At 41.0% G+C, this 27,367-nt stretch overlaps 1 protein-coding gene across 2 annotated transcripts in view; it reads right to left on the reverse strand.

Annotated features, from left to right (window-relative positions):
• Positions 1-27,367, reverse strand: part of CTNNA2 (catenin alpha 2) — a 1,123,259-nt gene that overhangs the window by 582,807 nt on the left and 513,085 nt on the right. The window lies entirely within an intron of this gene.

Consider the following 27,367-nt stretch of genomic DNA (forward strand, 5'->3'; position numbering starts at 1 on the left):
ATACTAGAGCCCAGCCGGTGTGGTTCAGTTTGTTGAGCATCGTCTCATGCACCGAAATGTTGCCAGTTCGATTCCTGGTCAGGGTACATGTCTCAGTTGTGGGTTTGATCCCCAGTCAGGTAGTGTATGATAGGCAACTGAAAGGTGTGTCTCTCTCATCTCTCTCCTCTCTCTCTCTCCCCCCAGGGTGAGAATTTAAAAAACAATTAAAAAAACAAAATAAAATAATTAAAAACAAAATAAAACAATAAAAAAGAAATACTAAAAAGGTATTGAACTACCAAATTTAATCTTACTATAATTTCAAACATTTAAAAAATATACTTTTATTTAAAATTGTATTATTTTTCCAAGTTACAGATTAGATCTTGCTTCTCCCCTGTTTGAATGCCTCTTCACATCCCCTAGACCAGTGGTTGGCAAACTGCGGCTCACGAGCCACATGCGGCTCTTTGGCCCATTGAGTGTGGCTCTTCCACAAAATACCATGTGCAGGCGTGCACATAGAGTGAGATTGAAACTTCATGGCCATGCGCAGAAGTCGGTTTTCAGCCTGGGCGAGTCTATTTTGAAGAAGTGGCCTTAAAAGACGTGGGGGGTGTCGGTCGGTCGGGCAACAGGAGACGCAGTGCAGGAGGGCCACGGGATACACAGCGAGGGGAGGCATGCGCAATTCATGCACAGAGTTGAGTGAGCCAGTCAGTCAGCAGTCTCATGTGCAGTGGTTAGTGCTAGTCACGTCTGCAAATCGCGCACAGGTGACAAAAGTACCTACTTGAAGCATAAAGTTACCTGTATTTTTCCAACCAGCTGCAAATCCTACAGGTGTTTTTGTCATCAATTTATGAATTATAATTATTTTGTGATGGTGGCTTTATTATTATAAAATGAAACATTTTTTTAGGTATGTTGAGATGGTTTGGACATACAGAGAGGATGAACGAAAGGAGATAGACGAAACAGGTATACGAATGTTGATGGGAGAGTTGGAAGGGGTCAACCTCAGCGAACGTGCCTCAATCAGATTGAGGACGTTTTTAGCAAAGGCCAGCTTAGGAGTACCCTAGTTAAGTTAATAACAATGTACCTACCTATATAGTTTAAGTTTAAAAAATTTGGCTCTCAAAAGAAATTTCAATCTTTGTACTGTTGACATTTGGCTCTGTTGACTAATGAGTTTGCCCACCACTGCCCTAGACTATAGCCTCTAAAGGCATGACTCGAGCCCATCTTTTAACCGTATCTCCATCTACCTTCCCACTGTCCATATCCCACATTCTGAGCACTGGTCAAGTTTGTGGTCACACCTACACCTTCATAAATAGTGCTGTGCTTTCTCTTGTTTCATTCTTCAAGGTCCAAGTTAAGAATCACTTCACATGCAATGGTCTTCTCTGAACTCCCAGGCACAACTAAGGACTCATGCCTCAATGTCATTACTTTAGATTTTGCTTATAACACTTTCTTTCAAACATTGATTTGCATGCCTGATCCTTCCAGAGAGCAAGTTACTCTAGGGCAGCGGTTCTCAACCTGTGGGTCGCGACCCCTTTGGCGGTCGAATGACCCTTTCACAGGGGTCGCCTAAGACCATCCTGCATATCAGATATTTACATTACCATTCATAACAGTATCAACATTACAGTTATGAAGTAGCAACGAAAATAATTTTCTGGTTGGGTCACAACATGAGGAACTGTATTAAAGGGCTAGAAGGTTGAGAACCACTGCTCTAGGGCATTAACTTGTCTTCTTAATCTCAGTTTCCAAGTTTATGGCATCATATATTTGGTACATAAGACTCACTCAATAAATTTATTAAACTGAAATTCTTGGCTTTGGCTATAACCCAGTTTACCTGAAAATTATGTTGACATAATCATTAACATCAATTAAGTTAAATGTCATTTTATTCCATGACCATTACCCCTTCCTTCCCACTTTCCCAAGATGCACATTCTCTCATCAGCAAGTATTCTAGTTTCTTTTAAGCTTGGCACACACAAAAATGGATCGCCAAATTAAATTTGAATTTCAGATAAATAGCAAATGAATATTTTAGTATGAATAGATCCCAAATTATTACTAGTATATGGTACATAATTACACTAAAAATTATTTGTAGTGTATGTGAAATTCAACATTTTTTGGGTGGCCTGTTTTTTGTTGTTGTTTGCTAAATCTGATAGCTCTGTTTCTTTATACTTCTTAAGTAGCCCCTTCTTCAGTCATAAAATAAAGCCTTGCTCTTAATGGATGCCTTTTCTTCATAAAGGTCACACAAAACACAACCATGCAGCTTCCCCAAATCCTCAAAGGCCCTCTTATGTTGGTGACATAAGATGACCAAAGAAAAATATCTACGTAACAAATTGCATGACTGCTCATGTATCCACATCTGGCTGTCTCTTATCCTTCAGACTTAAACTTGAGCATGGTTTTCTAGGTGTTTCTCTTGTAATCTTTCAAGCTCGTCCTCTTGCTAACCTTCTCCCGTTCTGGCTAGGTGTAGGACTCCCTACCCTGAATGCTTCTCCTGCAGGTAACAAATTTGCGTATCCCTGGACTTTAAGGGGAAATGGATAGGTCTATGTTTTTTCTTCCTAGGGGTCTCACCTACATTTTTCCTGCATTCAGGAAGGCCGTGGGCAGACCTTGGGCCAGTGGCTGCTCCCTGTCTGAACATGCTGGAGAACAGTTAACCAGGGAAGGCTTGCTAGTTGCCTACAGAGTCCGCAGTGAGCATTCCGGGAACTGCCGTCTCTCCTAATACAAGTGATACATCTTCATTCCCAAAGATCAGAACTTGTTAGTTAGAAAAGTGTTGTCTATAGCCGTGTTCTCCTACGGAACCATCTTTGATAATGGAAATATTCTATCCTGTGTATTCGACATGGCAGCCACCTGACATATGTGGCTATGAAGCACATGTCGATGTGTGCTTAGTGGTGACTGCCGAACTAATTTTTAAATTTTATCTAATATTTACTGATTTAAATTTAAGTAGTTACAGGTATTTAGAGGCTACTGTGTTGGACAGGGCAGCCCTATGTACCATGTAACTTGACTATAGGGACTGCAGATATTTTAGTTAGGGAAGGGGAAGAGATTCTACAGCTCCGGGTAGGGTCTACAAAGGTATGGTCAGAAATTGTCATCTGGGGCTTATTTGTCTTCACGGGACATCTAGCAATATCTGGAGACATTTTTAGTTGTCATTAAGTGTAGGTGAAGGTGATACTAGCATCAGAAGGTAGAAGCCAGGGATGCTACTAAACATCCTAAGAAATAATTATCCAGCCTGGCCAGGGTGGCTCAGTGGTTGAGCATCGATCTATGAACCAGAAGGTCATGGTTCAATTCCCCATCGGGGCATATGGCCGGGAATCAGGCTTGATTCTGATGTGGGGTGTGCAAGGAGGCAGCCAATCAATGAACCTCTCTCATCATTGAAGTTTCTATCTCTCTCCCTTCCTCTCTGAAATCAATAAAAATATACTTTAAAAAAATAATTATCCAGCTTAAAATGGCAATAGTGCCAATGTTGAGAACCGCTGCTTTAAGCAAAAGAGTAAATGAGGTGAAACAGATACAAAGCTTCTCTCAGCTAGTCCTCCCACCTCCCAGGGCCGCCATTCCCTTTAATCTCCAGGTCTTGTCACTATCCTTTCCTATAATCCTTATTTTTATTAACCTAATTATTTTTATTATTCTGACCAATGAGCCTCTAATTCTTGGACTTATCATGTGCTGATTATTGTTAAATGTGTGTGTGTGTGTGTGAATTATTTTATTGTCACAATAATGTGTCAAGATAGTTGACTTTATACCAATTTTATAGATGGAAACAGAGGCCTAAGAGGTGAAGTAAATTATGCTAAGTGAAAGAGCAGATACAAAATATCACATATCAGATGAGTGTACAGATATGAAATGTCCAGAAAAGACAACTGTGAACTAACAAAAAGTAGATTCATGATAGCCAAGGTGGGGAAAGGGAAGGAAAATGAGGGAGTGCTAATAGGTAGGGGGTTTCTTTTTGGGGTGATGAAATGTTCTGAAATTAAATAGCGGTGCCCTGGCTGGTGTGGCTTAGTTGGTTAAGTGTTGTCCCATGTACCAAAAGGTCACCAGTTCAATCCCTGGTCAGGGTATATGCCCAGGTTATAGGCTAGATCCCTGGTAGGCGTATGTGTGGGAGGCAACCCATCCATGTTTCTCTCTCACATCGATGTTTCTCCCTCTCTCTTCCTCTCGCTCTAAAAATCAATAAAAACATATTTTAAGAGATATTAGATAGTTGCACACACTGAATACACTAAAAAACACTGATTTGTGCACTTAATGGTGAATTTATGATATATCTAAAAATAGTTAAAAGTCATTTTATTCAATGTATAAATATATTGTCATTGAATTTGTAAATTAAATTTAAAAAAATTTAAAAGTAAAACAGCCCTAGTCGGTTTTGCTCAGTGGATAGAGCATTAGCCTGCAAACTGAAAGGTCCCAGGTTTATTTCCAATAAAGGGCACATGCCCGGGTTTTGGGCTCCATCCCCAGTGGGGGACTTGTAGGAGGCAGCGGATCCATGATTCTTTCTCATCATGGATGTTTCTATCTCTCTCTCCCTCTACCTTCCTCTCTGAAATCAATATATATATATATATATATATATATATATATATATATATATATATTTTTTTTTAAAGTAAAACTATAGAGGTTAAGTGGTTTACCTGGGTCGCACAGGGGGGAGTCAGGATTAGAGGCAGGTCACCTGATGGCAGGCCTGTGCCCTTAGCACTGTCCCACAACTGACCTGTTTCTTCTCTTCATTCTCCTCAGAGTGTCGGAGGTTTATATTTCAAACCAGGAGGATCTAGATTCAAATCCCTGCTACCCTTCCTATTCTGGGCAAATGATTATTCTTTCTTCTTTTATTTTTTAATATATTTTTGTTGATTTCAGTGAGGAAGGGAGAGGGAGAGAGAGATAGAAACATCCATGATGAGAGAGAATCATTGATTGGCTGCCTCAAGCACACCCCCTACTGGGTATGGAGCCCGCAACCCCGGCATGTGCCCTTGACCAGAATCAAACTTGGGATCCTTCAGTCTGCAGAATGATGCTCTATCCATTGAACCAAACTGGCTAGGGCTCTTTCTTCTTTAAAAAAAAATGTTTTATTTTATTTTTTTTAGAACATGTAACAAGAGGGCTATATTCTTAGCAAAATTCTAAGTGCACAATGAAATATTTTTATGATATGCATAATGTTTTACAATAGACTTCTCAACATATCTTACTTAACTGAAACTTTATGATGAGTAACTCCCCCTCCCCCGCCCCTCTCCCCCTTGACAACCACCATTCCACTCTCTGGCTCTACAAGTTTGACACTGCTAGATACCTCATATAAGTGGAATCATACTGGTATAATATCTGTCTTTCTGTGACTGGCTTATTTCACTTAGCATAATGTCCTCAAGGTTCATTCATGTCACATATTGCAGAATGTCCTTCGTTCTTAAAGGCTGAATAGTATCCCAGTCTATGTATACATCACGTTTTCTGTATCCATTTTCCTGTCTTCTTAGCTGCAATTTCTTCATAAAATGGTGCTGATAATACTCATACCACAGGATGATTGAGAACTGGAAATTGCCCAAAGTGTCTGACAGAAAATTCTCATTCAGTAAAGTGCAGCTATTACTGAACTGCTTAGTTGATAAGACTATGAGAGCATCTTCTTTGGGGTTTTTGGAGGACAAATTCTGGACATTGGTTGCTGAGGCACCCTTGGTTGTCTGGGGGGTGGGTGGGTCTGAATGGTCTCTTGTACTGTTAGAGTGATGTGACTTTTAAACTGCTTTACATATTGGGCTCCCAAGACAGGGTTCTGTAAAAAATTTGAACATAGCACCTCTAGCCGATATGTGATTCTAATGTGGAAAACTGACCAAAGGTGGGAAGAAGTGAGCTATTTGGGGGGATACTCATCTTTTATCACCTCCCCAATCAATCTACAATTGTAGATTTCATCTGCTGAGAACTTGTAAGTAGAGTCTTTGTAATTTCTTTTTCCAGTAGGTGAAGGCATATACACTTTCTGAATCTGAGAGATCTGATTAAGGCATGTGGGGGCCTAACCTCTCCTGTACAAGTGGCCAGAGAATTTTCCCAAAATATGCCATGGAGTCAAGGCCAACTCAAAACTCAGAGAGGCCCTAGCTGGTTTGGCTCAGTGGATAGAACGTCGGCCTGAGGACTGAAGGGTCCCAGGTTCGATTCCGGTCAAGGGCACATGCCCGGGTTGAGGCAGCCAATCAGTGATTCTCTCTCATCATTGATTTTTCTATCTCTCTCTCCCTCTCCCTTCCTCTCTGAAATCAATAAAAGTATGTATTAAAAATAATCAGAGAGGAACGCAAGCGGTACATGGAACAGCTTCTCAGCAACGTCCCCAATGGCTCCCATGTGTTATCACTGTCTTACATTTGCGGCCAGGGGCTCTCTTTGGAACCGAATTTCTTCTGCAAACTCTGAAAATGAGAACGGGGAGGAAAGGGCAGATTCTAAGAGGTTAAGCATTATGCAAGTGATGCACGGTTAGCACAATGGTTAACAAGCTGCCTTGGGAGCAGCAGACACTGGCCTTTGTGGAACGGTCCTGACTGTAATTTACAAGGGTTTAATCTCTCTCTTTAAAGCAAGCTTCATCTGTCCGCCGCTCTGCTGAACGCTCTAGTCCCACTTTTTGAGACGCGGGCTCATTTAACAACTGGCAATCAAACCCGCTTCGGCAGCCACAATGGAAACTGTCGAGGCTCATTACATTGGGAAAATATGCCATCTTTATTTCCATCCTATTGTTTCCCCAAAGATTAACAATACACATTTTTTTCAATGGCCTGTTTTCATGAAATTTCGCTTACATATATTTTGAAGCCCTCCCATCCAGATGGTGAAACTTAGGGTAAAATTTGAAGTGTGCTTCTTGGGTGCTATTCTAAGGCATGGCGCGACTATTCTGAACCAACTCAGAAAGAAAATGGCATCAGGAATTTATAATATAAAACAATTTGATATTGAAGGGTTTATGATGTGGGATAGGGAAATGCACTCTTGATTTAGATAGTGATTATTGATGATGATGATTTGATAGCAGTTTGCAGTTTGCCCCCTTATGTAACTGGTGCAGTGGGTTCTTGTCAGGTCCTTATAGTATTTATAGGGCACATAGTATTCTTCTGTTACAGAAAACATTTAAAGAGCTACCTTGTGGTATTGTGGAGGAGCTTGAAGAAGATATAAGGAAACCAAAAAAGTGATAAGCTATTGCAATTTTTTAAAATAGTAATAAATTTTGAGAAAAGGAGATTGTGCCTTTTTAAGTATGCCATGTATATGTATATGTATATGTATATGTATATGTATATGTATATGTATATGTATATGTATATGTATATGTATATGTATATGTATATGTATATGTATACACACACATATATATATATATATACACACACATATATACATATATATGTTTTCACTTGATAGGTGGGGTTCTTTCGGTATACTTACGTCACCTTTGACTAATAGATACAGCAGGAGGGACTCTGCCCTACTCCCAAAGCGAGGCCATAAAACATCATGCAGTTTTCACCTAGTTCCCCTGGGACGCTTGCTCTGGGAGAAGCCAACCACTTACAAAGTCCAACTGCTCTGAGACAACCATGCTGGAGAGGCCACGGCCTGGCTAAGCTCCCAGCTGGCAGACAGATAAACTGCCACCCATGGGAATGAGCAAGCCATTGGGTACCCAACCCCATGGAGCCTACAGATGACTGTTGCGCAGCTGACATCTGTGTGCAATCTCAGGAGAAACCCCACATGAGAAATACCTGGTGATCCATTCCCAAACTCTTCACCTTCCAAATTTCAGGCAAAATAAAATGGTTGTAATTTTACACCACTAGGTAATTTGGAGGTAATTTGTTGAGTTGAAATAGTAACTAGAATAGGTATCAAGTAAGCTCAGGACTGGACTCAGGTTTTCTCTAAATGTCTGTACAATGAGTTCCTATAGCAGCTTAGGAAAAATATTTCCAAATATAAAAGAACTAAAGATGGACAGTAAAATGCTCAAGCCAGTATCAGGAGTTCAGCAAGCACTGCTTGTAACTGGTGCACTGGAATCCAAAGGTGCTGCGGGTTTAGTTAGCCAAGGCTTGCAGTTGAGCCAGAGCTGCCAAAGGCCTAGATAGAATGGTCACTACAACTGGGTGATGGGATTTAGGATTTGCTTCACTCTGCTATAGCTGTCTTCCTCATGACAGGTGACTCAGCCTGCGTAGGTGCCTCCCCCGCTACCCCCACCCCAGCCACATCCAACCCCAGGTCCCAGGTTCTGCCACCAGGTAGGTGCCTTTTAAAATTTTTTTCACATTTTATTTTTTTTGTCAATCCTCACCTGAGGATATTTTCCCATTGATTTTTAGAAAGAGTGGAAGGGAAGGGAGAGACAGAGAGAGAAACATTGATGTGAGAGAGACACATTAATTGGTTGCCTCCCTCCCACATGTGCCCTAACCAGGGCTGGGAATGGAGCCTGCAACTGAGGTAAATGCCCTTGACCAAAATCAAACCCAGGACCCTTCAGTCCTTGGACTGATGCTCTATCCACTGAGCAAAACTGGCTAGGCCAGTGATGGCGAACCTTTCGAGCTCAACATGTCAGCATTTTGAAAAACCCTAACTTAACTCTGGTGCCGTGTCATATATAGAAATTTTTTGATATTTGCAACCATAGTAAAACAAAGACTTATATTTTTGATATTTATTTTATATATTTAAATGCCATTTAACAAAGAAAAATTAACCCAAAAAATGAGTTCGCGTGTCACCTCTGACACATGTGTCATAGATTCGCCATCACTGGGCTAGGGCGCAGGTAGGTGCCTTTTTAACAGCTTGACTGTGCTGTATTTAGTTAGCATCCACAGCCCTACCCCCAAACCAGAAATCCTAGAGTCTAGATTAAGTTATGGGCAGAATCTTCTGGGGCTCAGACATAGAGCAAAGACCTTTGATCTCTTTTACACATGTGACCATTACTGATTGTATATCAAGAATAATTATGATATGCATAACTACATAAATGTGTAATCACATATCATATATACTATTATACAATGTATATTATATTATATTATATTATATTATATTATATTATATGAAAAGTCTGAAGGGATCCCAGAATGGCAAGCACCTCAGCCTGCAGAACAGCTGGGCACAGCCCCAGAAAAGGGAGGAAAAGGCAAAGGGTTTGCTATTTGCTTCTCTCAAGCCCTTACTGGCTGCATTTTGTAATCAGTAGAAAATGAAATGATTTTAACATCTGTGTTTTTTTATAATGGGTTGTATTTTAGATGATTATTTGTTTCATACAATCATGTGAATTTTAACTAATCAGCATTCTGCATGCATTTAGCATTTGATTTTCTTCCCAAAAGCAGCATTTGCATACCCATATATGCAAATATTTTGCAAAGCAATGCCCTTTGCATTTTACAGCAAGGCATGCAGTTCAAAAACCAAAAGTAAAACAATATGGGGCACCTACTGTGTGAAAAGTGTGTGGTTACCTTATTTTCCTATCTTATAGGAAACCATTTTCCCAAGTGTGTTTTTAAATTATCTACTGATATGCCCAGCTTCGGTGGCTCAGTTGTCCCATGGAACAAGAGGTCCTGGGTTGGATTGCCGGTCAGGGCACATGCCCAGGTTGAGGCCTTGATCCCCAGTGCGGGGTGAGCAGGAGATCTCCAGTAGGGGGGCATGCAGGAGGCAGCCACTCAATGATTCTCATCTTTGATGTTTCTCTCCCTCTCCCATCCTCTCTGAAATCAATAAAAATATATTTAAAAAATTACTAATATATCACTGTCTTTACTACATATTTTTTAAATTATCAATAATAAATATCTTCTTGGCAGGTTTTAAATAGAGTCAGTAACTCTGTTCCTTTTGAAAAAGCCTATGGGATTATGTCAAATGCATGTTGCATGCATATTTAAAGTATTTTTTTAATGACTGGGGCAGTAGCTTCATTTATTTGCTATCTTTATCCTCCATCACATCATCTCCACTGAAATGTGGGAGTTCTCTCTCTCTCTCTCACTCTCTCTCTCTCTCTCTCTCTCTCCCCCCCCCCCCCTTACCACATTCTAGTTGGTGTGAAAGATTCTTCCCAGCACTTAAGGAAAGCACTGTGAGTTTAAGAGTCACATAAATGAATAAAGTATTACTGCCTTTTATGTACTGGGGACACTTGTTTTCTCTTCTTTCCCATCAGTATCAGAATATGGAATGGGGAAAAGGCATGGGTTTGCACCTGACTTCTATAATTGATAGCCCTCGTAACATCACATTCATTTCTCTAGGTTTCCAGTCTTCTATCAACATTATGGGAGAGTCCATCTCAACCATCTGAGCATGCCCTGGTGGTCAGATAAGATAATGTGAAGCATTACCTTTGCCAATATCAAGGCATCCCCCAAACCACCAACTTATTCAGAGAGTCTTAAGAAATCTGTTCCATTACCTGTGGGGTGCTCTACATTCAGCCCCAGAGGACTCTAGGATTGAGTACTGTTAGGTTTGATCGAGCAATTGAGTTGATAACACCCCCCTCCCCCAGAACTGGCTTTTCATGACATTTCACTATGGACATTCCCTTTGCTGAAGACCACTTTTCACTTGCAGTGACTACATTCCATTCTCTCCCCTCCAGGTATGCATAAAGAAGTGTCCACCCAGAAAAATCCCACCAAAAGTCCTTTAAAAGCCACTGACTCCCCTCACTGGGTGCTGAAGCCATCCAGGCTCAGCCACCTGGTGTGCAGATGATCGAATAAATTTATAATCCCTCACCACTCTGGCCTCAGGCGTTCCTCCTTTGGCGACCTAACATTTGGTGCCAAAACCTGGGAGGGTTCCACGGGGATGGGGAGCCATCAACCCGGCTTCAGTTACCCCGAGTTTGCTACTCGGAGAGCAGTAGGCAGCGGCAGCTCATACCGGGCTTACCTCCGAATCCTACTTGGGTGACTTGATTGGCAGCCTCTATCAGGCCTCCCTCCCTTATGGGCCCTCCCAAACTGGGGAAGAGGAGCCATCGTCCTGGCCTCAGCCACCCCGAGTTTGCTACTCAGAGAGCAGTAGGCAGCGGCAGCTCATCCTGGGCTCACCTCCAAATCCTACTGGAGTGACTCGATTGCTGGCCTCAATCAGGCCTCCCTCCCTTACAGGGTCTTCCCCAGCCAGCCAAGGAGGATGCTGGACCGGGAATCTCTCCTTCTCCATCGCTGACCCTCCATCCCACACCAGTCAATCTTCTCTAGGTAAGTGACATTCCACAATTCCCCTCATTTCGGGTCTGCTGCTCACTCTCTCTCACTGACTTCTCAGAAGTCTCTCTCATCTCAAAAGTCCTAGTGCTAGGCCAGAAGACTCCTCAGCCATGCAGCTTTGGGTCCTTCTGGATTGGGGACGCCCAATCCAGAGGGTCACCTCTCATTTCTCGTGGTGATTTGTTTAGCAGCAGGGACGCCTGCCCTAAACAGTCACCTTTGGATTTGTGATCTGTCACTCACCCGTCCTCTCTCGTAGGCCACTCCCTCTGCACACTCGTGGGGGAGATCATGCCCAACCACCTCACTTTATTCTGTAACACTGTTTGGCCACAACATAAACTAGATAATAAGTCTCAATGGCCTGAAAACAACACTTTCGATTTTAACACACTGAGCAATTACATAATTGCTGTCACTGCAATGAAAAATGGTCATAGATTCCCTATGTCCAGGCCTTTTTCACCCTTCGGTCCCAATCCTCTCTCTCAGTCCTGCTCTACCCATCTTACCCCTAACAATTCTGATTCTGAATCTACTCTTGACCCAGCAGACCACCAACCTCCACCCCCTTATACATCCTCTCCCTCACCTGCAGTAGATTCTCAAAACCCAGACCCTCTTAACCAGCAACCACCTTCTCCTCAGTCCCTGAGAGCCCAAATCCTGAGAACGTGAGCTCCAAAACAGCCTTTCCCATCTAACACTCATTCTTAGGCCAACCAGAGACTGCCTTCCTCAACAGCCTCTTCCATTCCCCAGTCCATTCTACCCCTGAGGGAGGCAGCAGGACCTGAGGGCATAGTCTGAGTTCACATCCCATTCTCTATGTCCAGCCTCACACAGATTGAGAGGCATCTCGGGTCTTTTTCCACTGACCCTACCACCTTTACTAAGGAGCCTGACCCAGTCCTATGTCCTGACTTGGCATGACATCTATGTACCCCTGTCCTCCTCTATAGAAATTCACCACCTTAGACTCCACCTCCCCAGAGGGAGCCCTTCTTCTAAACACCCATTTTATGTCCCAATTAGCCCCCGACATATGCTGCAAACTTCAAAAAATAGATACAGGTCCACAAACCCCTCAAAAAGACCTCGTTAACCTGACCTTTAAGGTTTTTAATAATAGAGACGAGGAGACCTAAATCCAAAAATAAAGGGAGATCAAGCCAAGGCTGAGGTCCAGAAGGAGGCCTTCCAGCTCCTAGACTCCGCTCTCATAAACCCCAAACGAAGTGCCGGGCCTCCAACTGCGGGTAAGTCAGGGGCTAAGCCTCCTCGGGGCCCATGCTTCCAATGCAGCAAGGAAGGACACTGAGCCAAGTCCTGCTCAAACCCGAGACCCCCGCCTGGGCCCTGCCCAAGGTGAGGAAGGGAAGGCCACTGGAAAGCAGACTGTAGTCTGGCCCTTCCGGGTTGGACCTCAGCCAGTCCAGCAAGGCAGCCCTCTGGATCCAGTCTGGAGCTCCCAGACCTCCTGGGACTGGCCACCAAAGAAGCTGCCCAGGCCCTGATGGGGCCCCACAGACTTACATCACAGGACAGAGCCTCGGGTAACGACTGTGGTGGCAGGTAAGCAGATCTCCTTTTTAATTGACACTGGGGCCACTTATTCTGCCCTCTCCGAATTCACTAGGACCCTTGTCCACTCCTCAGTCTCTATTATGGGGGTTGACGGATTAGTCTCACCACCTTTAGCCACCTCACCTCTACACTGCATCTTACTAAATCCCCCCATTCCCTCTTTTCTCATTCTACCTCGGTGCCCGGCCAGGGATACCATGTATCCCCTCATAAAGCCCAGTTGTCCCAAACCACAGTCACCTACCTCAGTTTCACTGTCTCACCCCACAAGGCCGAGCCATTCCTTAGACTGTGAACGGCTTATCTCCTTATCTCCACTACGACTGCCCCCTCCTCTGAACAAGAAATGTTCTCCTTTCTCAGGCTCACTGGGTACTCTCACCTCTGGATTCACAACTTTAGTCTTCCTATGAAGCTCCTCTGTGATATGACATGGTGAAGGGACCCCCTCTGAGTCTTTAGATCCCAAGGCCAACATTCTCACCCCCTTTAATGCTCTGAAAAATGTCAATCTAAGAAATGTTGGCTGTTTACTTTTTGGTTATCATTGAAAAATTAAGGTTTCTAAGAGTGAAGAATTCTAATACATTTTAAAGAAAAAGAAAGAATATTAGAGTAGATATACTTAATGGAAGGTCTGAGGCATGGTTATGCATTTTTGAAGGACATAGAAGGAAGGTTTGAAGGTTAATTTCAAAGTGTGAAATTTGTGAGGGTTGCGTATGTGATGAGAAGGAAAGGACAACTGTTGAAAGAAAGTGAGGGTTCAGTCTCCAAGCCTGGCAGGATGAGGTTGCTGGATACTTCTTAAGCTAAACCAGAATATTCAGAAAAACAGCAAGGATTAAGGTTCAGTAAAAATAAGAAGTTAAGCCAGTGAGCAGCAGATTATAACCTACGAAATTTAAAGTACTAAATTTGGCTGGTCTGAGTGCAGTGTCTTCCTTCTTATCCAACCATCCTGGCCCCTGGCCTCAACTGCCCCTTTCCTTCCCTTTCTCTTTTCCCTTGGATAACAGCCCCTTCTAACATTCCCTCCTGCTTTCACTGCAATAAAATCTCAACTACTCATCTATCACCCCATATTGGTAGTGCCATGGTGACTACCCTCTCAGCTTGGAGTGCGGAACTAGAAAAAGGAACCTCATGTCCTTTAGTCCACCTCTTCTCCTTACGCCTATCAGCTTGTCTCCACGATCAGGGATTCTTCTTCCTCTGTGGGGAAAACACATACACCTGTCTCCCCAACAATTGGACAGGGACCTGTACTCTCGTCTATCTCTCACCCAACATAGATGTGGCCCCCCAATAATCAGTCTTTACCTGTCCCCGTAACCCATCATATCTGACACAAAAGAGGAGTCCAGATAATCCCTCTCCTCATAACCCTCGGCATCACAGCTGTGGTTGGAACTGCCATAGGGAGCTTAACCACTGCTCTACCTATTTTATATTCTGTCTCAGGACTTATAAGAAAGCCTAGATGACATTGCCAAAAGTTTAGTTCAAATTCGGGATCAGATAGATTCACCGGCAGCTGTCACCCTCCAGAACAGAAGAGGATTAGACCTCCTAACAGCGGAGAAAGGGGGGCCTATGCCTCTTTCTGGAGGAAGAATGTTGTTTTTATGTCAATCACTCTGGCCTAGTCAGGGATGCTGCCCAAAAACTAACAGAGAAGGCCGCAAAGATCAGGGAACGGCAATCAAATTCATGGTACTACTGGCTAAAGAATATACATTGGTATACCTGGCTACTTCCCTTCATAGGACCATAGACATTTCTATTTCTCATCCTTGTTTTTGGCCCGTGTATTCTGCGCCATTTCTCATCTTTCCTTCAGGACTGCTTTCGAGCCTTCACCAACCAGTCTCTCGGGAAGATCATGCTGCTACAACCCCTTGCAACCAGAAGGAACCTATACAACATTCCAGTTGACTACAGTCAAAGGCCAACCCCCTGTGATCTTGACGTGAGACTCAGCAGGAAGTAATTACAGAAGATATGACCTTTGTCCCTATTTCATAAAACAAAAAGGCTGGAATGTTAGGTTTGATCCAGCAATTGAGTTGGTACCCTTCCCCTGGGAATTGGCTTTTCAGGTCATTTCACTATGGACATTCCCTTTGTTGAAGACCACATTTTACTTGTGGTGACCACATTCCATTCTCTCCCCTCCAGGTATGCCTAAAGAATTGTCCGCCCAGAAAAAATCTCGCCAAACATCCTTTAAAAGCCTCTGACACCCCTCACTGGGTGCTGGAGCCAGGCTCAGCCACCTGGTGTGCAGATGATCGAATAAATTCATAATCCCTCACCACTCTGGCCTCCTGCTTTCCTCCTTTGGTGACCTAACAAGTACATCTGAGGGAATCCCAGGAGATCGTAACTACAGAGTGAAGTTCTTTGGCTTCCATGGAACACACCACAGACTTAAAAGCCTCAACCCCAGTCCCAAACTGACCTGATTTTCCCAAAGCTAGAGGCCATTTCACATTCCTGAAAGTTCTGTAACCAAGGGTTTTAGAGAAAGATTAGGCCAATAAAGCCAAGAGCTTATGCCGATAACAATCACAAAGTCCTTATACTACACATTCCTCTAACCCCATCCAGCCTTAATTGATAAAATTATTTTTCTTTGATCTGAGTTGCATATGAATGTGCCAGATGGGCACTGCTGATCTCCACACTGTGACAGATGTCACTAATCAGTCAGGCTCCAGTTTCCCATTGATACTAGAGTCATCCGCAGGATCCTTCTCAATACATTGTCTCATTGGGTAGAATTAACCGTTTGGAAAAGCCTGGGCCTCCTGGCTTTCGGGAGAAGAGATTCCAGATAAAAGTGGTCAGAGAGGTTTGGCTCAGTGCAGTTCACCTCCATCTTACTTACTGATGTTTCTTTTAGGTAATTTCTTTTGTCAATAAGATAACTAGGCATATTATTAAACCTGGTCCTCGGTAGCATTCCGCACACTAGCTTAGGCTTTGAGGCAATTCTCTTTTCTTATAACAGATCACTAAGTATATAACTTTTAAGAAACATACACTGCTAGATTATCAAAGAAGAAACTGCTATTATTTCCAGTCCGTGAGAGAAATTGGAAATGGCTTTCTCCAAATGTATGTTCTGTTTGTTATCTGTCCCAGGGACCACCTTGATGCTAATCTCTCAAATCCACATTTCCGAAGGTAATGCTTCAGTTTTATTTTCCAGGGGTTTGAAACTGTATTATTAAAGATGAAAATAGTGCTTTGAATATAGTGTTTCACCTTCTAATTTATTTTATGTACTATCCATTCTATAAATATGCACTATTACTATGGGAACTCATCCCTCTTCAAAGACAAGAACGTACTGAAAATATTCCTCAATTATTCTATTCCTACGAACAAGCCACTTAATTAACAGCAATAACATTAGTCACGTCATGGGAAAAGTCATTTAGGATTTGTGCTAGGTAATGTCTTTATATACAGGCTGCTGCATTATCATAATGTGTCACTTATGTTGGAGGCCCCTCACCCCAGGTCTAATGAATTGAGCAAAGTAAACAGATATGTATCTACACAGGAGTCCATTAAATAGCCTTATTCATTTTTTTAATCCTTACCTTAGAACCTGCTTAGAGAGAGGAAGGAGGTGGGAGAAAGAAAGAGGGAGAGAGAAAGAAAGATCAATGTAAGAAAGAAACATCCATCTGTTGCCTTCTATACAAACCCCAACCAGGGATTGAACACGAAACCTTTCGGTGTGTCCCAACCAACTGAGCCGCTCCAGCTGGGCAAACAGGCTTGTTCTTGAGCACTTGAAGAATACCAAATATTCTTTTTTTCACACCACTTTTATTAAGACATCTTTTAACTTCAAAATACTTCATGTAGCTGTTCAAAGTGGGGAAATTCTTTTCTGCCTCCTTTCTTACCTTTTTCCATGATTTTAAGGAACATGAGTGAGTGTTCATTGTACATAGTAAACATTTATAAAAATTATTTGGAAGAAAATTGAAATCACTCATGATTTTATCATTAATTAGTATCATTAATACTTAGAAATTATCTATAATGATAAAAGGGTAATATGCTAATTAGACTGGACGTCTTCCGGACGTCCTTCCTGACCAAGCCGGGGCAGGAAGGAAGCCAGCCTGGGTCCCAGGTGCCTGCTGGCAGCCAGAGGAGGGAAGCTGGTGCCAGCAGCCTGGCGAAGGAAGGCCTACTCTTGCACGAATTTTCATGCATCGGGTCTCTAGTATATATTCTAAACATACCATATTTTTAATGGCATTTTTTAATTTTACAAAATATTGTAGAGATTTTTCCCTATAGGTAAACCATGCACTATAGAGCAATTTTAAAAAATTGTATGATATTCCATTGCATGGATTGACTATAATTCATTCAACCCATTCCCTGTGACTAGACCCTTAGTTATTTTCAAATTACTTTTTATCATAAATAACCTTGTTAATGCTTCTTTTTTGGTACATATATCTTTGATTTATTATCTGCATTATTTCCATATGGTAAGGTCTTGGAAAGAATGAAAATGAAATAAATCTTTTTGTTTATTTCAATTATAAAAAGTCCTACCCCTCTCCAATTTTCACCTGACAAAAAGACTATGTTGAAGACACATGTTTGCTTCTAAAGAATATGCTAGCTTTCTATTAGCAGGATCTTGGCCTTCTGAGGGCTCTCCACAGTCCTGGATATAGTCCATCTCCCCCTCCCCAGGTTTTTCTGGGGGTGGGGGTAATGCAAACTTTGAAGCCTGTGAGTTAGTTTGTATTTGTATTACACGAGCGAAGAGGAAACAATGCCATATGACAAGTTTGTTCATGTCCTCTCCCCAACCCTTCTAATAATAACAATAATATCAACAAATATTTAATGAAAACTCATTATTTTCCAGACACTGTTCTCAGCCCATTTTATGTCACCAGAAAGGCTTACTTGTTATAATGGGTACTTTTCATTAATTGATTCTGATTTCATTAATATCAACAATGAATTTGTCAAGTTCTTCCTTCATGCTCAGCATACCATAAGAGAAATTATTATTTCCTTAGTCACCAAATAACAATATATAAAGAAGACAGTAAGTCAATATTAAAATCTGACTTTAAAAAAACCCTCTAACATTTACTGAAACATTACTAAATGCCAGCCCTGTATATACCTTAGTACCTCATTCAATCCTCATAGCAACCTCAGAGGTGGGTGTCAGGGCATCCTACAAAGTCATGATGCTGTTGTTTCTTTCTAATAACTGTATTTTCTTGCACGGACTTGCGCGTGCACACACACACACACACACACACACACACACACACACGGACTACACATTACCCAGAGTTCTGTGTCACATTATCATTCTATTAACATCATTAACAATTTCCTCCTCAGTAGTCAACAAAAGGAGAATTGCTTGCCTTAGAGTAGTAATAAAATTAACAAGCTATTATGATGATACAGTACCAAGAATGAGTTCAGAACAGATCATTTTTTTAACTTGAACTGACAACACCACAATTACGAGGACATGGTTACTGACATGACAAATGAAGAACTTTCGCGTGAGAAACTGTACCTTATTGTGTTAGGAATAAGATCATAATTTCCATGGGATGGGACAATACTATTGTATTCTTACTAGAAGGCTACCCTAACAGGATTACTGCCTTAGGGTCCAAAACGAAGTCAAAGCTAATGTGTGACCTATATTCCCCCATCCCATAATATTTCTATAGTAAGCAGAGAATCTGAACTAGGAGAGCTATCAAAGGACTAAGTGGTCTATCCAGCAGCTGCCTTAATATTCAAATCTTTGGCTCAATAGTAGCACATATTCATCTGATTCTAGTTCCATAGTCATTACTGGACATGTTTCACTGATGTCCAAAACAACACACCAAAAAACTTTCCTATGTCGATATGCTTCCCAGTTTGAGTCCTGCCTTTCCCAAATTTCTAACCCAATTGTTTCTCACACAAAGCACCTGAGAAAGATTTCCCTCTTCCTCCCTCACCCCCCCCCCTCTCTCTCTCTCTCTCTCACACACACACACACACACACACACTACAGCACAGAATGAATGAGTGACTGAGCATGCTATTCTCCTTTGTCCTCAGTTTTCTGAGTCTCTCAGATGGCACAGTGCTGCTTGGTTGCCCCTCCTATAAGTTTCTAACCATGAGAAACTCCTAGCCATTAACAATGTTGTCCTATCTCATACTCACCTCCTTCAGTGTTTGTACCTATACAGTCCCCTAATCCTAGAAAGAGATATACTAGTACATTATCGCTTTCTCTGTCTCAATCTCCCTCACTGTCTCTGAGGCTGAGTCAAATTCCACCTCACTCCATCCCTTCTACACCCTCTGCCACCCTGACATGCTCATGTCTCCTAGTAGACCAGCCGTGGGCAAACTACGGCCCGCGGGCCGGACCCGGCCCGTTTGAAATGAATAAAACTATTGAAAAAAAAGACCGTACCCTTTTATGTAATGATGTTTACTTTGAATTTATATTAGTTCACACAAACACTCCATCCATGCATTTGTTCCGGCCCTCTGGTCCAGTTTAAGAACCCATTGTGGCCCTCGAATCAAAAAGTTTGCCCACCCCTGTAGTAGACTGTTGCACTAGTTCTGTCAGGCACTCTGCTAGGGTTGGGTGAGCCAAGTGGGGGTGAGAGCGGCCACCAGTCCCTCAGACCCTGAGTTATACCCAATCTTCAGAATGCGTTGAAGGGACTGTCATGTGAGACGGAATCAAAAGACGTGCTGTGGCTTATGCAGATTACATCTATTGCTTTTCTCCTATCTCTGTGACCTGCCATTCTGTCATAGGATGAAATTGAATCAGCCCACACGATTTTCTCTTTACAGCACCATGCTGGTTGCTTCCTAGCTCCTCAGGCTTCACTGAGATGAAAAATTGATTGCCAGATGCTGTGGTCTGGTGTCTTCCTAGGCACTGAAGGTGACTGCTGATGTGCTACAGGTGAAATTCACTTTATCCAGTTCCTCTGCCAATTCATGCAAATTCAATGTCATACAAATTTTACCTACTTCCTGGTTGCTCTTTTTAGATAGCTGATTTCGGATAGAGCTTTAATGATCGGTCACTCTTAATGTTTGAGTTGTAATGTTATCCTCATTCAATCCTAAGGCACTTAGGCCTTTTGCTAATGAGATATAAACACATAAATAAAAGCATTGTGTGAACTATAACAAATAAGAAATATTAGCAGGTACTATGCTGTCAGACTATTTCCTTTAGTTTATATAGTGAAGGCAGAGCCCTTTCTAATATTAATAACTACCCTTTTCTGAACATATTATGAACCAAATATCTTGCTAAGTGTTTTATGTGCATTTATCTCATTTAATCTTTCTAATACCTTTTTAGGTTGTAGCAATTAGCTCCATTTTTAGGTGATACCATTGTAGCCAAGATCATTGGTCAGAGGTCAAATAACTTGATCAAATTCATCCAGACATAAGTGGCAAAGACAGGATGGGATTGGAAACCTGGAAATATGAACGTGTTATTATTTCCCCTTTTGACATAAAATGCAGCTTACTACACGAATTCCTCTTCATCTGTGTATTCTCTGAACAGTATGTCTTGGAAATCTATCCAAACCCTCACATGTCGGGTGGCCACACCATGTTTTTCTTTTTCTTTTTCCCCAATTTACCTATAATATCCTCTTGTATGAAGGTTCCATATTCTAGCCATTCCCCTAATGACAGACATTATGTTTCCCCAAATATTTTGCTATTAAAACTAAAAGATGCAATAATGAACCTTTACAGGCCATTTCACATAATGTGAAGAACCAATTCCAAGCATGGAATTTCTCAGCGTAGTCTATGCATTTGAAATTTTGTAATCTGTGTAGTGATTTTTAAATAGATTTCCATAGGAGTTGTACAGATCTATCTCTCCCTATCCCCCTAGCACTGTATGAGAAAGTTCTTTTCCTTATGGTCTGACCAATGATGTATGCTATCAAATCTTGGATTTCTGCCAATCTGATAGGCGAGGGAAAAATAAAATAACACTATCTCATAATAGTTTTAATTTGTATTTCTTTTATTAAAAATGAGACTGAACAATTTTCGTATGTTTAACAGTTTGTAATTCTTTATCAGTGGCTATCTGTTTACATTCTTTATCAGTTTTCCTATTGGGTTGAAAGAATTTTCCTTCACAATTTCCAGTATCATTTTTAAATGAGGTAAATTAGACCTTTGCTTGTTAAATGTGTTGGAGATACTTCTCCCAGGTTATTATGGGTCCTTCGATATTTTCCCCCATGGAGAAGGGTTTTTTTTTTTTTTTTCATATGGTTGGATATATATTTTTCTTTAATAACATTGAATTTTAAGACATAGTTAAAAAAAACAACCTAAAATCCTTTTTATTCCAAGATTATAAAGAAATTTTCCCATATTTTCTTGTGGTACTTGGTTGGTTTCAATGTTTATATTGGCTTGCAATTTATACTGTGGCTTGACATATCATCCAACTCTAATTTTATGCATTTGTTTTAGAATGATACCGTATTTATTAAATTATCTCCTTTTTCCTCATTGATTTGAGGTGATGCCTTTTTCATACACTGAATTTCCATAGACATTTGGACCGACTGTTTGTAATTTCCATTCTTGTCTAGAAATCTGTTCACCTAATTCATATGGCATTTACGCACTCTTAGTTCCTTAATTGCTACACGCCTTCATTGATCCTTTTTGGTGTGCCTATAATTTTTTAATTTGTTTATTTTTGTATATGAACTTTAAAGTAAACATGTCTGATTCTACAGACTCATTATCTTTGTGTTATTCATTTTAGACAGGAAGGAAGAGAAAGACACACACAGAGAGAGAGAGAGAGAGAGAGAGAGAGACAGAGAGACAGAGAGACAGAGAGAGACAGAGAGAGACAGAGAGAGACAGAGAGAGACAGAGAGAGACATCTGATTCCTTCTGTATTCACCCTGACGGTGGATTTAACCTGCAAACTAGATATGTGCCTTGACCAGGAATCAAACCCTTGACCTTCCAGTGCACAGGAAAACACTTCAACAGACTAAGTCACACCAACCAGGGCCAAACTTGCTATTTTTAATGATATCACATTGCATATGTAAATTGAGTTAGTGACATCTGCCATCTTTATGCTATTGCATTATCTTATTTAAGCATGGTGGATTGTTCTTCCATTAGTTTCAGACTGCATTTTCCAATTTCAGGAGTGGTGGAAAATTTCTTTATATCTGTTGTGACAAAATAAAGTGTTTATTTTAAAGCATTTTCAACTTTAAGGTTGCTATTTTAAGCTGATGTTTTTCTACTATTGTATTTTCTAACCAACTATGTAATGGAAGCTATTAATTTTTTTCATACTAATTTCAGATACTGCTATTTCACTGAATTTTATTTATTTGTAGTAATTGTTCAGGTATCAATTTTGAGCCAAGACTGACATTTTTTATCACTTTGGAAAGGTATCCATGCATTCTAATTATTTTTTAAAATATATTTTTATTGATTTCAGAGAGGGAGAGAGAGAGATAGAAACATCAATGATTTGAAAGAGAATCATTGATTGGCTGCCTTCTGCACACCCTATACCAGGGATGGAGCCTGCAACCTGGGCACAGGCCCTGATGAGGAACCAAATCTCAAACCCCTGGTTCATAGGTCAATGCTCAACCACTAAGCCATGCTGGGCAGCCATGCATTCTTATTTTAAATGAGTCTATTTTCTTTAAAAAAAAAATCAAGACCAGTTGTTGAATTTTGACAATTTTCATTTCAGTATCTGTGGAAATTTTTTTTTACCTTTATGTAAGTATAATGACATATCAAAACACAACTCTGCACTGTTTCAATTAATCTCACCTCACTGAAAACCGTTAATAGTTTAATGAGGGGCTCCCTTCCGTTTAGTCATATTTTGGTAAGATTATGGCCAACAAGAGCTACATACAGGTTGGCCTGTGAAGTCCAGACCTGGCCTCCACAACCGGTCTTTTTGCTGGTACCCTCTGATCTCTATGCCGCTCCAAACTTCCCCCACACTCTACACATCTTCCTCCTCTTCCTCGCAGGCAGCTTTGGCTCCATCACAGTCCTCTAGCCCTTCCTCAAACATGTTAGAAAGTCTACAGAGTTTAGGAAATGCCAAGGAAAAATGGTTTAAGTTTTTTTCCTCTTCATTCTTTTCTGTGTGTTTCTAAGAGAGGAAGAAAAATGCTGCCCTACACAGCCACTTTCAAAGTTTACTTTCTACTTTCAGAACAAATCTGGTCTATTTTTTATATATCACTGTAAATTATATGTGGGATCATTGTAGTTATTTACATATTTGTTTAATCCCTTCTTTTCTGGAACGCCCTCAGTTACAATCTGTGGGTCACTACAACCATACCCATCAGCATTATTCAAATCTAGCAATTTTCTCAACAGATTTTAAAAAGTATGTTTATGACTATACATGCTGAGTTATACAGTTATGCCTGTGTTTTCATTATAAAATATTTAAACAATAGAAAATATAAACTAAAAAGTGAAAATTGCCCTTCTTATCTTATCTGCCATATCCGCTCTCTTCCTAGAGCCAACACTTTGAACAATATGGTGCATATTTTATGAGACTCTATTCTTCTGTACTTCTATACGCTTGTATCATGTGTAACATTTTAACAGATATGGGACCAAGTGAATATTCTTATGCACGCACTATTATATATATTTGTGTGTCAGTGGGATAGACGCCTACAAATGGGATTATTGAGGCAAAGACATACATGGCTAAAAACTGTTATAGATATTGTCTATTGCTCTCTGGAAAAGCTGTGATAATTGATCTTCCTATCATAAACATAGTTATTTTTCACGTTGCTGACATAGTTGGTTGGACACTATACATTTGTTTATTTTGTGTTATTTTTATTTCAGTTGGTATTTCCCCTTTATTATTGAAGCAGAACACATTTTTTCAAATCTATTGACCATTTATGTTTCTTCTCTAGATATCTTTCACACCTTTTGTCCATTTTTCAAATTTTTATTGATTTGTAGGAGCTCTTTAAATACACTGGAAATAAATCATTTAGCTGTTGCATATAGTGTGAATAATTTAATTCCTCCCAGTCCATCACTCAGTTTTTAACCTTAAATTTGCCTATACTGAAAATTTTATTTTTATAAAATCAACTTTCTCCATCTTTATTTTTTTGGATTCTGGATTTAACATGTTTACTTGTTTATTACTTAATTAAGAGAACCAAATACCTGGTAAATTCTTATGCAAAAAGTCTCTGCATCCCATCTTACCCTCCTGGCTTTGTGGATTGAGGACAATGAATTAAAGCCTTGGTGCTCAGTATTCCCAAGGTGATGATAGCATTTTACCCACAAGACCTTTGTTGTTATTAAAAATCTTATTCAAGACCTTGAAACTTCCATTCATGTACATTTCCCCACCATCAAGTTATTAATTTTGAGTTCTCCTTTGCTGACTAAAGATTGTGTGGGGTCATTACACAGACTACAAACTTTCAGTGTCCAAAATCAGGGAGAATTATACATGGGAGCTAACCCTGGTACATTCTGGGAGAGAGCTGGATTTTTTTTTCTACCTTTTTTTTTAAATTATCATCTCAAAATGTGTGTGGCTTTGGAAGGGAAACAGCATGTGGGTTCATAACAAAATATGTTAAACGAATTCCAATTATATTTCAGTCAATCCAAGTTTTCTGTCAATCTTTGTATTCTATTCATGTGTGCTTATTGTTTTTTTAAATATTTTTATTGATTTCAAAGAAGAGGAACAGAAAGAAAGATAGAACCATCAATGATGAGAGAGAATCATTGATCGGCTGCCTCCTGCACGCCCCCGCACTGGGGATCGAGCTTGCAACACTGGCATGTGCCCTGACCAGGAATTGAACCGTGACCTCCTGGTTCATTGGCTGATACTCAACCACTGAGCCATGCGGCTGGGCACTTATTGTTTTTTGAAGCTCCTTTTACCAAAAAGCACGCTGTTTCCAGCTTGCATTTCCCATCTTGTTTCCTTCAAACTGGGCAATTTCTCTGTGGATGCCTTGGGGACTTGGCCCAATTATTTCCCTTTGATGCCCTTCTCAGAGGCCAAAGCTAACACCACGTGAGTTGCCTACCTCGTGGTAACATGGTGGCTCACTCCTCTCCTCTGTGGAGGACAGTTTTTGTAAGTGTGCCTGTGGCCCAGGTCTTCATATTTAGAGAAAACTACATTCCTGAAGCCCTTCATTGTCAACAATGCTCTTTTTTATCAGAACTTGTGCACAGTTTTCATGCTCTGCCATGCCACTGTTCTGTAAGGAAAGCAGAGACCATGATGCACCTGTGTGTTTACTATCTCCCTCCTTCCTCCACACAGTGTCCACCCAGCCACCATAAGGTGCTTAGATCTTAACACATCTTGGTTTGTGAGTTGGAAAAAAATGCCAGGCTGGCTTGTCATAACTTTTTTCTTCCTATGTCTTTTGTCCCCCATTAACATGTCCAACTTAGTAAGCCAAGCCCTTCATTAAGAAATGTGCACCCAAAATAGACCCTTGGTTCTCCATATTAGTTAACTTTTCTTAATTCTGAAGAAATGCCCTAAAGTCCTCTTTCTGTCGTGAAGCTAGGAGACCCCTGAGACGGAAGTCAGAGCAGGGTTTCCAGAGATAGCAATGTGTAATGGAGGCTAGTGAACTGGGCATGCTCACTAGTTCAAGCCTTCCCCTCGCTCCTCCCTGCACCTGCCAGTGCTGACCATTGAGAACATCGTGGAGGAAGAAGTAAGCTGTACATTTAAAAACTGGTGTCACACTACCTGGCCCAGAATCCCAGCCCAGATTCTTTTTATGCCTCAGTTTCCTATTTTGTAAAATACAGATGACATGAGCAGATAAAATAGTGCAGGGTACAAAGTAATGGTCAAGGGCTGCCGGAGTAATAAAAGCCACAATGTCAGAGTATCCATGACCATAATCCACCGAAAGGAGAGCAGTGAAGTAAATGGGGGGGCTGAAGAAGCTCTTCCCATTAACAATATTTATCTGGTCTCAGCTCAAAGGTCACTTCCTCGGAAAAGAATAGTGGAATGCCAGTGCACTTATTTCCTATCATTCCGGTAACAAATGATCCAAAACACCATGGCATGAAACAAACAATACACACAAACACACACACACACACACACACAACTTCACAGTTTGGGAGGTCACACACACACACAACTTCACAGTTTGGGAGGTCAGAAATCCAAAATAGGTCTCATTAGACTAAATTCAAGATGTTGGCAGGGCCCTGCTCCTTTTGGTCGTTTTAGGGGGAAATCTGTTTCCTTGCCTTTCGTGCTTCTAGAGCAGCGGTTCTCAACCTGTGGGTCCCGACCCCTTTGGGGGTTGAATGACCCTTTCACAGGGGTCGCCTAAGACCATCGGAAAACACATATATAATTACATATTACATATTAGTTTTGTGATTAATCACTATGCTTTAATTATGTTCAACTTGTAACAATGAAAATACATCCTGTATATCAGATATTTACATTATGATTTATAACAGTAGCAAAATTACAGTTATGAAGTAGCAACGAAAATAATTTTATGGTTGGGGGTCACCACAACATGAGGAACTGTATTAAAGGGTCACGGCATTAGGAAGGGTGAGAACCACTGTTCTAGAGGCTTCTGGAATACGTGGCTCTTTGTTCCCTTTTTCCTTCCATCTTCAAAGCCAGCTCCTCAAATCTCTCTCTGTCTCTAGTCTTCTGGTTCCCTCTTCCACATTAAAAAAAATACATTTTCATAGATTTCTTTTAAGAGAGGTAGGGAAAGAGAGAGACAGAAACATCAGTGAGAGAGAAACATCAACTGGCTGCTTCCTACACCCCCCCCACTGGGGATCGAGCCTGCCACCTGGGCATGTGCCCTCACTGGGAATTGAACCCACGACCTATTGGTGCATGGGTTAATGTTCAACCAATGAGCACACTGGCCAGGGCCCCTCTTCACATTGAAAGGACCCTTGTGGTTCCATTATGTCTGTCCTGAAAGCCCAAGGAAACCTCTTTAAGATCCGCCGATGAACAACCTGCATTCCGTCAGTGACGCTATTCACCTTGCCATGTAACATAATATACATACAGGTTCCAAATACTAGCACATGGACATCTTTGAGGGGCTGCTGTTCTGCCTCTCCTGGCCAGCACTGTTGCTAGGAATGTATAAGGAAATTTTAAGACATGAACAAAGAGCAGGGAGGATAAAGCCTTGCTCCAAAAGGTCTCTGTGTTTGAA

This window comes from Myotis myotis, unplaced genomic scaffold (genome assembly GCF_014108235.1).
Source record: "Myotis myotis isolate mMyoMyo1 unplaced genomic scaffold, mMyoMyo1.p scaffold_m19_p_14, whole genome shotgun sequence".
Classification (NCBI taxonomy): Eukaryota; Metazoa; Chordata; class Mammalia; order Chiroptera; family Vespertilionidae; genus Myotis; species Myotis myotis.